The following is a 13,345-nucleotide window of genomic DNA, read 5'->3' as shown; positions in this document are numbered from 1 at the left end:
TTTACGTGAGCCTCCACAAAAATGAACAGCTTCACGATCTTCAGGTCCTCCAACCACTTGATCCTCTTTAGGTTGGTTCGAAGGTACGCAAACTGGTGGGCAGTTATGTAGTAGATTCCTATGTCACCCGTCCACCTCCGTTCCACGTACAAAGGCGATGGATTATAAATACGGTCTAGAATATTCATCATATTGATCCTTTGTCGATAATTTGAGGAATGCATCGCGGTCATAAACATGACTCGGAACACTAAGAACATGTTCCATGCTTCATAATTCTACAAGACAGCATCAAAAGTAAGGAAATGTTCTTAACAATAACATTTTCTTTACTTCTTCTTATTGATACCAATTGTAACATGTCCACCTGTTCCCTTTCATGACACTCTTAGCACTCCATCGGAAAGAGAGTCTAGACAGCTCCGCCAAGCACTCCCATGGAATGTTATGGGGTTTGCGATCTAGGACTTTCCACGTCTGCCACGTAGTGGAACTATTTCGTCCGTTCCCACTCACGGCCGACCTGAATGAGGGTCTTCCCTAATAAATAGCAACAAGCGTCAAACCCCAAGCGTAGTATTTTACGCAGAAACGCCAGGGTCGAAGCGGATTCATGCTGCACTTGGTTCAAGGAGAATGGGAAACGAGAGGGATGCAAGGCTCGACCTCCCTGCCCATAAGGCATAGTCCCATTCCGTTCCCCTAAAACAGCATAAATCAGAATTCTAGTAACCTAAACTCTAGGTCAGCGCCCTTGCTGTTCATTTCCTTTGAGAAAAGCTCTTTGCTATCCATTCTAATTGAGAAAAGTTGCCGGCCAACCGGGACCACCCATCCGTAGGACGGACCCAAGGCCACATCCAGTGCACTTTCCTCAAGGTTGCGTTAGTTGTCTAATTACCTACCACATTTAGTTGGGCACACATCAAATAGCTTCATTAAGTAGCCAGTTAGACACTGGTTCCTTCACATAATCTTAGCACTTCACATAGAAAAGTAGTGTCAAAAAAGTTCCTTTACAATAGGTTATCTTATTTATCTTTGGAATACATTCATAAAATCTAGCCCGCAGGCTAATCCATAATCCGCCCGAAGGCTATCCATCAATCCACACGGATTACTAATCCATGATTCCGCAGGTAGACTAGTATGCGAGCCTCGAGATCCAATCCCCAGTCACGTTGGCCTCTTGTGCAGGGCCCGGAAGGAAAGGGATTTACGGCCAGAGCCCCCCCGGCACCCAAGCGTCCTCCTGCTCCAAGTAGCGCTCAACGGAGAGACCTCACGTGGCGGATTCGGTCCACATTCCTGGCGCAGCTAACAACCTCCTTGATTAGGGTCACGCAGACATTCGTGGGTAACTGAAGCTGCCTCTCCCTTTAGGCCTTCAACCTGAAGCATTAAATATCTTTCCATCCTTTAGTTCCTTGAGCAAACAATGCAAACAGTGCTCCTAAACTGTTATAAGCACAAACATTTCCAGTGGTCGTTTATTTGGCCAACTTCTAGGGAATGAATCCTTCTTTCCGAATGCATCCAACATTCGATGTGGGATCAATTGCGACTTGGCAAGATCCCCTAGGGTTTGTTTTTTAACCCTTTTGTCCTTGGCTTAGGGCCATACCATGTTAACCCAACTTAACCAATACCTTAGGTTTCATACATTAACAATAGATCCTGGTGACCATGTTGCTCCAAATTGTTGACTGATCCTTTGCTTCCAAGCACATACCTAATTTCCTTATCTTGGCAATATTTCCCCAAGAAAGGTGCTGTAGCAAGATGGCTACTCATCCTCTTGCAAGTTAAACTTGCGCAAGAATCTGCCAATCTCATTCCAAGGAATTGGCAACTCTCTTGTGATCAAACCATAAGATCATGCGACGTTGCAACTTGTTGCACAAGTGTCGCATTTATTCCATGGGATCATTTCACCCATCGAACAATGTCTTCTGGTCACGGAATCATGATTAGATAAGAAGGAAGGTTTAGGGTGTCATCTTACCCAACCCATTCCCAATTGCACTAGGCCGACAATGTTCGGTCCTAGGGGTTCCAACTCAATCCAAGTTTCAACCCATTCCCAATTGCACTAGGCCGACAATGTTCGGTCCTAGGGGTTCCAACTCAATCCAAGTTTCAACATTTGATCGAGTGAGCCTTAGGGTAGAAAACCCTAGATCGTTTCTTGCAAGTACATCCAATTGTCCCTACATTCCGTGAATGTGGGTAGGACCTTTGGGTATGAGGGTTTCGACTTGGCAACAAGTGTGAAACTAGGTCAAGTCCTTAACATGCTAAACCCTAGTTAGCACTTGGAGTATTTATTGTATCGATTGAACCATCCTATGCGAATCCTTTGCAGTTTAGGTGATTTAGGTAATCCAGTTTACTTGTCTTGCGACAAGCACGAACCATTCCTAGGGATGTTAACTTGACCTAAAGGGGGAAGACTATTTGCATTACGTCATAATTCATGTAAGCACGTGATTTATTGTCTCTACATACGACTGGATTCACAATCCCTAACTTTTCTTGTTAAGATCAAAACACATGTTAAATTTCGGCGTAACTTCCATTGATCCTACTAGGACATGCATTCACAGTTCATGCCACTAAGATTTAAAGATTTTATGCTTAAATGATCCATGCTGCCTTTTTCCTAAATACGCTCTTGATGAATGAAATTCTTGCGTATGAAGAATGTGCATTATGCAACATTTCCTAACTATTACATAGATAAATGAGATTGATGCCAATTGAAGCTAGAGTTAACCTAGTTCATGCAACCCTTAGAATCTTTTCCATGCTTTGTTATTTCCTCCGGTTGATAACGACTTCCTTAATGAATCATTACAAAGGAGATTTGTCTAAAAATGTGACATGCCATTAAACTTTCCATGCCTAATCAAAGATGCACATTAATCATTTCGACCTTATAAGATAGGCAATAGGTCTTCTAGACCATCGCTCTGAAATACACAAAAGGCAACTTGCTAACAAGGTCCTAAAATGCATAGACACCTTATGTTTTTTTCATTCATTCCATTGAAAATACCAATGACCCACTTCATATCGTGAGTTACTTCTAGTAAATTTCAAATAGCCAATTTATTTCAATCGCATTTAGCTAGGTGGATTCGACAAGCATAAGTGCATCCTAGTCCATGAAATAACCATGCATAATTGCAATACTTCTACTTGAAATCAAAAATAGGAAGAAAACCTGGACTTGTGGGCTCGGGGAAATATCCACATGAATACTAGGAGATGAACCTCCTACAGGCGCGCCTTGTGACTTTTTAGGGGCCATCGTAGGCGTGATTTTCGGCTTCTGGTTTGCCTTCGCAGTCTACGAATTACTCGCCTTGGTATGTAGCCTTAAGATCTTTGCCCAACTCCCTCGTACACAGAGATCCCCTTTGAAATACGGATCCTTGACAGAAATACCGACTTGCAGAATTTGGCTTATGGAAGGCCTTAGGGTTTGGGAGCTTGGGCCTTCTTTTTTTTTTGGAAAAAGAGGGGGTTCGGGAAAGGTTTCTTGTGAAGGGCCTTGCAGGAATGGAGAATTTAAATCCTGGGCTAGGAATGGGATTATGGGGGATCTAGTGGGAAGGGGGCTTTATAAGCTTTCTCTTCTTCTCTTCAAAGTCCTGGGCTAGGGATGGGCTTGTGGGTGATTAGTGGGAAGGGGGCTTAGGAAAGCCCCTTTAGAAGCTTCTTACTAGGATCAGAGACCACATGGAAGAGAGGAGGGGGTAGTAATGGGTGGAAGATGATGTCTTGAAGGTGGCCCAGAGTCAGCACGCTGCAACAGCTACCGTCAGATGGGATGGCAATAGCGAGCTCAGGCCGGTAGCTAGTGGCGTCTTGGCAATGGCAGCAGTGATGCAACTTCCCTCTCCCTCTCTATGCACCACGGCTCGTCCCTCAACACAGCGACCTCCAGTCCCTCTCTTCCTTCCTCCACGCAGCCTCTCTACTTCCTCCTCCTAACCCCCCCTCCACTAAGGGGGGTTTTTGTAGGTCAAGGGGGGAGAGGGGACCTCCCCCAGTGGGCTGTGCATGCAGCCCACGACTTTCCCTTGTAACCACCTCTCCCACCTAGCATAGCCATCCCCTTCCCTTAGCCACGCATCAGCTGGGGGAAAATTAGTAAAAAAAAATTGCAATAAATTGCACCTTATCCACTTAACCTCCTCCCAAGAGGGTGTTTCGCCGCAGTTTAAGTGGTTTTAAACCCCCGGCTCGGTTTGCCAATGCAAAGGCCTTGATTTCTCGCGTGCGGGTTACAGATTAACTATCGTCGGCATTGAAGATAACCTTTGCATGAGTTTTACACAGTGCGCGGGAGGTCGAGTTTAATAATATTTTTAAGTGGAAATATTACACCAAAATAGGGGCCCCTAATAACTCTCACACACTGCAACTTGATGCATTGTGCCTCAAGTTGCTACGGGTATAACTACTCTATCTAACCCTAAGGCTAGATCCACAAAGGTTACCTTTTTGCACTTCGGTTCACAAAGACCTCATTTGACATACAAGTCAAGACCCACCCAATATTTGTGCTCACACATGGCTTCTCCTCATAATGGGAGCCGTACAACTTAGAGAACCATTGATCATTGTTGGTATCGTACGAGAGTGAGACATTGAGAATATCTAACATATTCCCTCAATGTCCACCCGCAAGTAAACTACATTCTTGGATTCTTTGAACATAAATTTGAAGAATATCCTTCTTCATAATAAGAGCTTTGGTGAAGATATCTGCTCCATTTTCCTCCATTCAACTAAAGACCAGCCCTACTATTCCATCCTTGATCAAGTCATGCACATAGTAATACTGGATCTCAATGAGTTTAGTGCATGTATGGAAAACTCAATTTTTTGGCAATGGTGAGGCAACTCTGATTATCACATCATAGCATTGTTGGATCTTGATCCTATACTCCCATATGCCATAGGATCCTTCTTAACCATACTACTGCACATGTAGCAAACTAAGCTACCTTATAATGTAATTTGGTAGAAGACAATGCCATAGTTGGTTGCTTCTTACACTGATCCAAGAGAAGATTCCTGAACCTAAAGAGAAACAATATCAAAAAATTGATTTTATGGAATCACTCTCACTTGCCTAATTTGAGTCATACTTTTGTATAAGAGCACTTCTGAAACTGCATGTGACACCATAGTCAAGAGTTTCCTTTAAGTATCTAAGCACCCACATCTGAACTTTTGAATGACTTTCTTAGGGTCTGTTTGAGAACCTGCTCAAAACCCCAATAGAAAAATTGATCTTTGGCTTGGTTTTATACAAATAGATGAGGCTACCAAAAAACCTCTTATACGTCCCAATGTCTACTAGTGTTGACGTATTCTCAATGGATAACTTCACATTAACCTCTACTATAGGTGTAGCTATATCCTTACACTTGGTCATGCCAAATGCTTTTAAGATCTCCCATGCATACTTGGGACAAATGAAGATTTTGCTAGCACTTGCTAGACTTCAATCCCCAAACAATAGTGTAACAAGCCCAAGCCTATCATTGCAAACTCAGAGCTCAAAGACTTTTGATTCTGATGGCTCATATATTTATTTTAACCTATAATAAGAAGTTCATCTACATATAGGACAATCAGGCATACTTTTTACCATCCCTATAAACATACAACTTAGCATTTGAGGCACATCTTTTGAAATTCAATCCCAAAAGGAATTTATCTATTTGTTGGTAACAAGCTCTAGGGGCTTTCAACCCATACAATGCCTTCTTTAGCTTACAAAATTTGTTCTCAGAATAGAGGGTCTCAAACCCTAGTGGCTGAGCCACGTATACCTCCTCCTTGAGATTACCATTTAGGAATGCTATTTTAATATCCATTTGGTAAACTGGCCACTTCTTGTGAGCTACTACTATAAGTATTGTGTGAATAGTGGTCATTCTAGTAGTTGGAGCAAATGATTCTTGAAAATCAAATCCTTCAACTTGTAAAAATCCTTATGTAACTAATCTGGCTTTGTACTTTTCTAAGCTACTATCAAACTTGTACTTTACCTTCTAGACCCACTTGCTACAAATAATCTTCCTCTTTTCTGGCCAATCCACTAGCTGCCAAGTGGCATTCTTCATTATGCTATTATACTTGTCTTGCGTAGTTGCTCTTCATGCTACTGGCTCCTTTACTTCTCTCATAATCTCAGCCATCAAGGCCATACTGACTATGTGAGTAGAATCCTTTCTTTGCTCCTCTATTCTCAGAGGCCTCCTTGGCCGTCTGCCTTTTTCTCAACTATAGTAGGCATAGGATTATTGTGATCATAGAGTTGCTTCACCCATCATGGAAATGGTTTTTTTAGTGGCAGATTATAGGTTGGTGAACTTTTTCCTCATCATTCTAAGATGATGCCAAGGTTCTTCTTGAGAGTAGGGATAGCTCTTGGGATAGGTTCATTAGTAGACTACTTCTTCACTTGATGATAAAGTGAAAGAAGTTATATTCTCCTTCTCCACTCTATGTGGCTACTCCTTGAATACCATATCCTGACTCGCTATCATCTTCTTTGCCTCTTGGTCATACATTTTCTAAGTCTTTTTCTCATCACTAAAACCCAAGAAGACATATTTTGTGCTTTTTGGATTTAATTTGTTTATTGTATCCTTTTGAACATGTACATAACATTCACATCCAAAAGTTCTAAAATGTTAGAAAGATGGTTTCTTACAAGAATAGGCCTCATGTGAGGAGTTTTTCTCTTAAGGGCCTTTGTGTAACTTTAGTTGAGAGTTAGACTACAATATTAGCCTTTGTCTAACTCCGATTGAGATTTAGACTACAATATTAATAGTTTCAGTCCAAATTGGTTAGGAAATCCCTTACTCTTAAGCATGCATCTTACCATTTCCACAATGGTGCAATTTTGGCATTCATCAATGCCATTCTAGTGAGGGGTATGAGGTGTCATCAATTAATTCTTAATCCCTTTGCTCTTGTAAAAGACTTCAAACTCCTTTGAGTTGAAATCACCACTACCATATGTTCTAAACTTCTTCACTCTTTACCTTATTTCATTATCAACAAGTTTTAGCCATACTTCAAACTTACCAAAAGCTTAAGAATTATCACGAAGGAAGTACACCAATATCTTTCTACTATAGTTGTCGACAATCAACATAAAATAAGATCCTCCCAAGGATTTTGTAGGCATTTTACTGCACAAGTCAGCATGCACCAACTCTACAGAAGCCTTTGCATTGATCCTACTTTCTTGTGAAAATTCCTTTCTCTATTACTTTCCCATCATACAAGCTTCAAATGGTTCTTTCATTTCACTTGGTAGGTGAGCAACCATATCTTACTTTTGCATCTCCTTTAACACTTCAAAACCAATGTGACTAAATCTTTCATGCCAAAGTTTACTTGTGCCCACAACAGTGGTGATGGCTATAAGAGCACTTAGTTCATATAGGTTGTTCCTCTTTTCTCCTTTTCTCACAACTTTGCCAACACTACCGATAATTTTAGCACCTATTTTAGTGGACCTCACCTCATGGCCAATATCAGTTATAGAAGCAACTAATAGTAGTAGATTTCTCTTAATCTCTAGAATATACAACACATTTGAAATATTCTTGAGTTCACCATTTGCAATAACAAATAAAATAGGACCTATGCCATCACTAGGGCATTTTGCATTATTCCCAACTGTCATAATGATAGATTCTTATAGAGACTTCATAGAACTATATAGACATTTCTTGTTGGTCATGTGATGGGAGGTGCCATTATCCAATACTCATGAGTTAGTGAATTAGATATTTCTTGCCTTGACGAACATACCTCCTCAATGGTCACCATGAATAACTCCAACTCTGCTTTAGCCATATTAGCTATCTCCTTTCCTTTAGTCTTCACGGTGTGTGAGTCTTTTCATCTGCCTGCTTGACATGATAATCTGCAATTACATGTCCTTCATTCTTGCAGTAGAAGCACTCTCCTTGAAACTTTTTCTTATCACCCTTCTTCTTTTTGTCACTATTGGTAGAAAAACTTCTTTTGCCTTTCACATGGGCAAAAAATGCAACATCTCCACTACTACTACCTTCATAAGCTTTAAGCCTCAAATCCTCCTCCATTAGTAGTACACAAAACTCCTCAAATATCAAAGCTTTGGGTCTCATCTCAGTGTTTAGGGAAGTTACCAATCCATCAAAATTTGGTGGAAAAATTCGAAGACACCTCCGAGCTAGCTCCTCACTACTCTTTTGTATCCTAGTACCATTTGATCGAACAGATTCTTGATCCAAGGATGAATGCTTCAGCTATCTCTCCTTCAATAAACTTCTATGTCACTAGTTGATTCTCCAAGTTCTAAATCCTTGTTTGATTTCATGCTTCTTGTACTGACTCCTCAATACATTCTGAGCCTCTGATGATGCCTTGGTTGTATATTGAATCAATGTCAAAATACTATGAGAACAACTTTTAACTAAGGCACATAGTGCATTTACATTCCTTCATTTCCAAACTCATAGAATATTTGCATTTGGAGGAATCTTAACACTTAAATTTGATGGGTCTAGGGTGGGTTGTGGTTTTGGGATAGTCCTTAGTACCATCTCCATAAGCTCATCAGAATCAAGGATAGTTATGATTTTAAACTTCAACAAAGTATAGTATGTACCATCTAACTTGCCTTTGCTGAAGTTTGGTGGACGAGTCCTCAATGTTTGAATTGTTGGTACAATACTGCTGCAACCTCATGTATTGGCACTGCTACTTGATACAATAGATGACATTTGTCGTCTTCATTGTTGAAGCCCTTTTCTCTTACATAGTCTTCACTCCTCAATTTCCCCTACGCTCTAATACTATGTAGAAATTACAAGGCACAACAATCTAAGCAAGGAATAGAGAACACATAGCAAATATGAGAAGAATAGAGACTACTTTAATTTCAAACAAAATGATAAGCAAAGATCTTAAGGATAGCTAGAAGAACTTTGACTAGGTGAAAGATAGATTGACGATGGCTTTAGAGGGGTCTTCCTTTTATAGCCCAAGAAGGTAGTTTGATTGGCATGTATGACCCTATTATGAACCTTCTCTAGTCAGTTGCAAAATATTCTAAGGAATATTCTCTTTACCATCAAGTCGGGGGCATTGCCCTCCCCCCTGAGACCCCCTAGCCAAGGGCCACTTTTGTGGCCCTTGGACCCTAAAATAGGGGCCCTTGATAACTCGCACACCGCACAACTCATGCATTGTGCCTCAATTTGTTACCAATATAAGTACTTTATCGAACCCAAATGCTAGATCCACAAAGGTTACCCTTTTCCATATAATAGCATAGACCTCATTTGATATACAAGTCATGACCCCCCCCAATGTCTGTGCTTACACATGGCTTCTTCTCATAATGGGGGCCATACAACTTAGACCACCATGGATCATTGATAGCACCTTAGGAAGGTGCGGCATTGAGCATATCTAGCATTCACTACATAGAGAAATGCTTTTTAAAGCACAGATTCTACTACAATAGATTGATTGTAGACATGGTCCATAGGTGTGCATTTATAGACATGCGTAGAAATCCATTTTTAAGCATGTGTAAATACATGTTTCACATGTATTCTTTAACATATTGATAAATGTTCATTTAAATACACTTAAAATAAGAATAATAATTCAAACTTACCATGAATTAATTTTAGTTATCAATTTCTTTTCAAAGGAAACAATGTGAAGAAGATTTGAGAGAAAAAGTGATTGATAGGCAAGACACAAGATGTGACTCAAAAGCTCACACGTAAAAGATATCATAGTCAAGAGCTATCATAGAAATAGAAATTTTTATTCAATCTCCTTCTCCACATAAAACAACATAAGTTAGTTTTATTCTTGTTCTTCATATTGTTATGCGTTTTTCTAAAACAACCTGTTGAGAAGAAAGAATAGAAAGGAACTCAAAATATGTCACAACTAAGCTTTTATAGATTGTATTTTTGTTGTCGCAACTAAGCTTGTGCAGAATAAGCTTTCCCTCACTCTCTTTTTCATATAAACATGAAAGCACAACTCATAAAACTCAAAATAGACTTAAAGAAGAGTAAAGCAAATTGAATGATACACTATTGGGTGCAAATTCCCCCCGTACATAGAATGGACATCTTCTCCATATCATATTTATAATAAAAAAGTGAATCTTGCTTTGTTCAAAGATAGGCCCTTTACAATCACTTTTTCACAAAAGATTAAGTTTACTGAATAGATAGTTACAATTAGTTGCACAACTCATAACTACTGAGAGCCATCAAATATTTCCAGATTATCTTCAATATATATGCTAGAATTTTAAGTATTAATAAATATTTACAAAGAGGATGTGTGCATTGCTTAGACTAAATGGGGTGTGTGTATTGAATAATTCAATAAAGAAGTCTATAGAATAAATTGCATTTGTCGCGTGTATCGAATTTATCTTTCTCTACATATCATCTACAAAAAATTCAAAAAATTATGCTAGAAAATTAATAAATTGAATAAATACAACTAGCCATAATAAATAAAATAATCAAATCATGTAGACGTTAGCACTTGAGATATGAGTATTATGACATTACCTAGGTAAGACTTCACCTACATTCACACTTGCAAGGCACATGCTCGGAAAGAATAGGCATCCCCATTTTCTCTTAAGAATGTGCCCCACACTAGCGAAAAACCATTCAAGGCACTCATCTCATCAATGTGCAGAAAAGAGAGAATCATTGAAGGCACTCATCCCCTTGTGTAGGTGCATCTATATGAGGGGATGCATGCCTTTAATGGTTTTTCCTTGTGTGCATGTTGACAAGATGAGTGCCTTGAATGGTTCTCTATTAGTGCAAGGCATGTTACTAAGAGTGAATTATGTTTTCATCTTAGATGGAAGGTTGATTGGGATGCTTATCTTTATCAATCATGAGACTTGCAGGTGTGAATGCGGGTGAAGCCTTCCAGATGGGTGATGCCACAATATTCATATCTCAAGTGCTAATGTCTATGTGACTTGATTATTTAATGAAATTTCAATGATTATTTGATTTATTATGGTTAGCTGCATTTATTCACTTAATTATTTTTCTAACATGATTTTCTAAAATTTCAGCTGATATGTAAAGCAAGATGAATTGGATACATGTGGCAAGCACAATTTCTTTCATAGACTTCTTCATTGAAATATTTAAATAGACCCATGATTCTCATTTTTCTTAAGGCATGCCCACATTCTCTTTGTAAATATTTATTAATACTTGAGATTCAAGGAGATATATTGAAGATATATTTTATGGCTCTCTTAACAATTGTGAGTTGTACAACTGGTTGGAACCATCCATTTAGTGAACTCAAGCTCTTTTGTGAAATGAGTGACTGTAAAGTGTTTATCTTTGGGCAAAGAAAGATTCATTTCAATATTATAAATATGGCAGGGAGAAGATACTCACGCCATGTATGTAGGAAAATTGCATCCAACAGTGTGTCACTCAATTTTGCTTTACTCTTCATTAAGTCTATTTTGAGTTTTATGAGCCATGCTTTCATTTTTATAAGAAAAAGAGAGTGAGAGAGAGTTTCTTTTGCTCGCTACGCGCAAAGTCTCGCATTGGATTTGCATAACAAAACATACTTTATGCATGTTTTTGGGTGTAAGCCATGTATTCATAGCCTCAATTTCATGTGGATCATCTTGTATTTCTTTAGCTAGAAAAAAAATATGATCTAAATATTCAATCTTTGTTTGAAAAAAAATATTCTTTTCAGGGTTACCGAAAAGATTATTATTTTTAGTAAACTGAAGACTAACAATACAAGATATAGGGCTTATACTGACGTTAAAAGCGATGAAAATATAAATAAAGACATTTGCCCCCGTCATCGCAAAAAGCGTCATTATTGGCGATACCATAGAACAGTCGGTATTAGCGTCATTATCAGCATAGCTATTTGCGACACTGATACCGATACAAATAATGACACTGACAATGATGCTTTGCAACGCTAATAACGACACCAATAATGATGCGTGCAGGTAAATTTGGGACGCTAATAGTGACCGTAATAGGAAAAAAATATTTTCTAGCACGGCAGCAAGCTGCCCTGCCACATATAGCACTATGTGCTTTATTTGGGCCATACAAAATAGTTTCTGCACTGTGTACAATGCTCATGTAAATAAAAACAAAGTGTACTTAAATCATAACACTGATAAATGAAATAAATACATGATCGCATAATGAAAGTGACTAGTACAATCATAATAAGATATCATTATTACATAGAAAATGTCTACGCAGATCACGTGACCAAAAAAGAAGGGTGTGTGAGCTCTAGGGATCCAAGGGCAAGCTATAGATCCTCGCCATCCGAAAGCTCATCTTGCTGCAAAGGAGCATCGAACGGACTCTGCAAAAAAAGGCTCTGTAGCTTAAGCTCATCTAAATGTGCTAGTGCTGTCAAGCGCTCAAAAAGTGCGTCTTCATCACTCAAAGAATAATTGATGGCAAACCGAATAGTCGGCAGCTCAATCTCTAAAGGCAAGACACACTCCTCCCCATATACTAACTTAAACGGGGTATGGCCAGTGGCTCGTTTGAAGATCGTATCATAGGCCCACACTGCCATGTATAACTTTTTATCCCAATCCCGTTTCTTTTCCGACACAATTTTGGATAGGATGCCCACAAGCTACTTGTTGGTGCTCTCAACTTGCCCATTGGCTTGCGGGTTATATGGGGTTGTCTTGTTATGCTTGATTTGCCACGTCTCTGTCAAGCTTTTGATCACCTTATTCAGGAAATGGGTTCCGCGGTCTGACACTAATTCTTTCGGCGGACCAAAACGGCATATTATCTGCTCTAAAAGGAAACTAGCAGTTTCTTTAGCATCATCTTTCCTTGTTGCACGTGCTTCTGACCACTTTGTGAAGTAGTCAAATGCTACAATGATATACCTCTTTTGCACAGTCGACGACGAAGTAATAGGACCCACAAAGTCTATTCCCCACTTCTCAAATGGAAGTATCGCCATAATAGGGGTGAGTGGTCGTTTCCTATTCTCTCGACTATCATGTCGTTGACAAATATCGCATCTCTTAACATATGCAAACGCATCCTGGAAGATGGCGGGCCAACAATAACCTGCTCTTAAAGCCTTTTGTGTTGTAAGCCATCCAAAAAAATGGCCTCCGCAAGCAGAATCATGGCACTCTTCCAAAATGAACGGCACCTCATCAGGCATCACACATTGGCGATAGATGTCATCAACCCCTTGCCGATATAATGTACCT

The sequence above is a fragment of the Lygodium microphyllum genome, chromosome 17 (assembly GCF_053477565.2).
Source record: "Lygodium microphyllum isolate KBCC chromosome 17, Lygodium_microphyllum_v1.1.10, whole genome shotgun sequence".
NCBI lineage: Eukaryota > Viridiplantae > Streptophyta > Polypodiopsida > Schizaeales > Lygodiaceae > Lygodium > Lygodium microphyllum.
Note: the sequence above shows the minus strand (reverse complement) of the source record.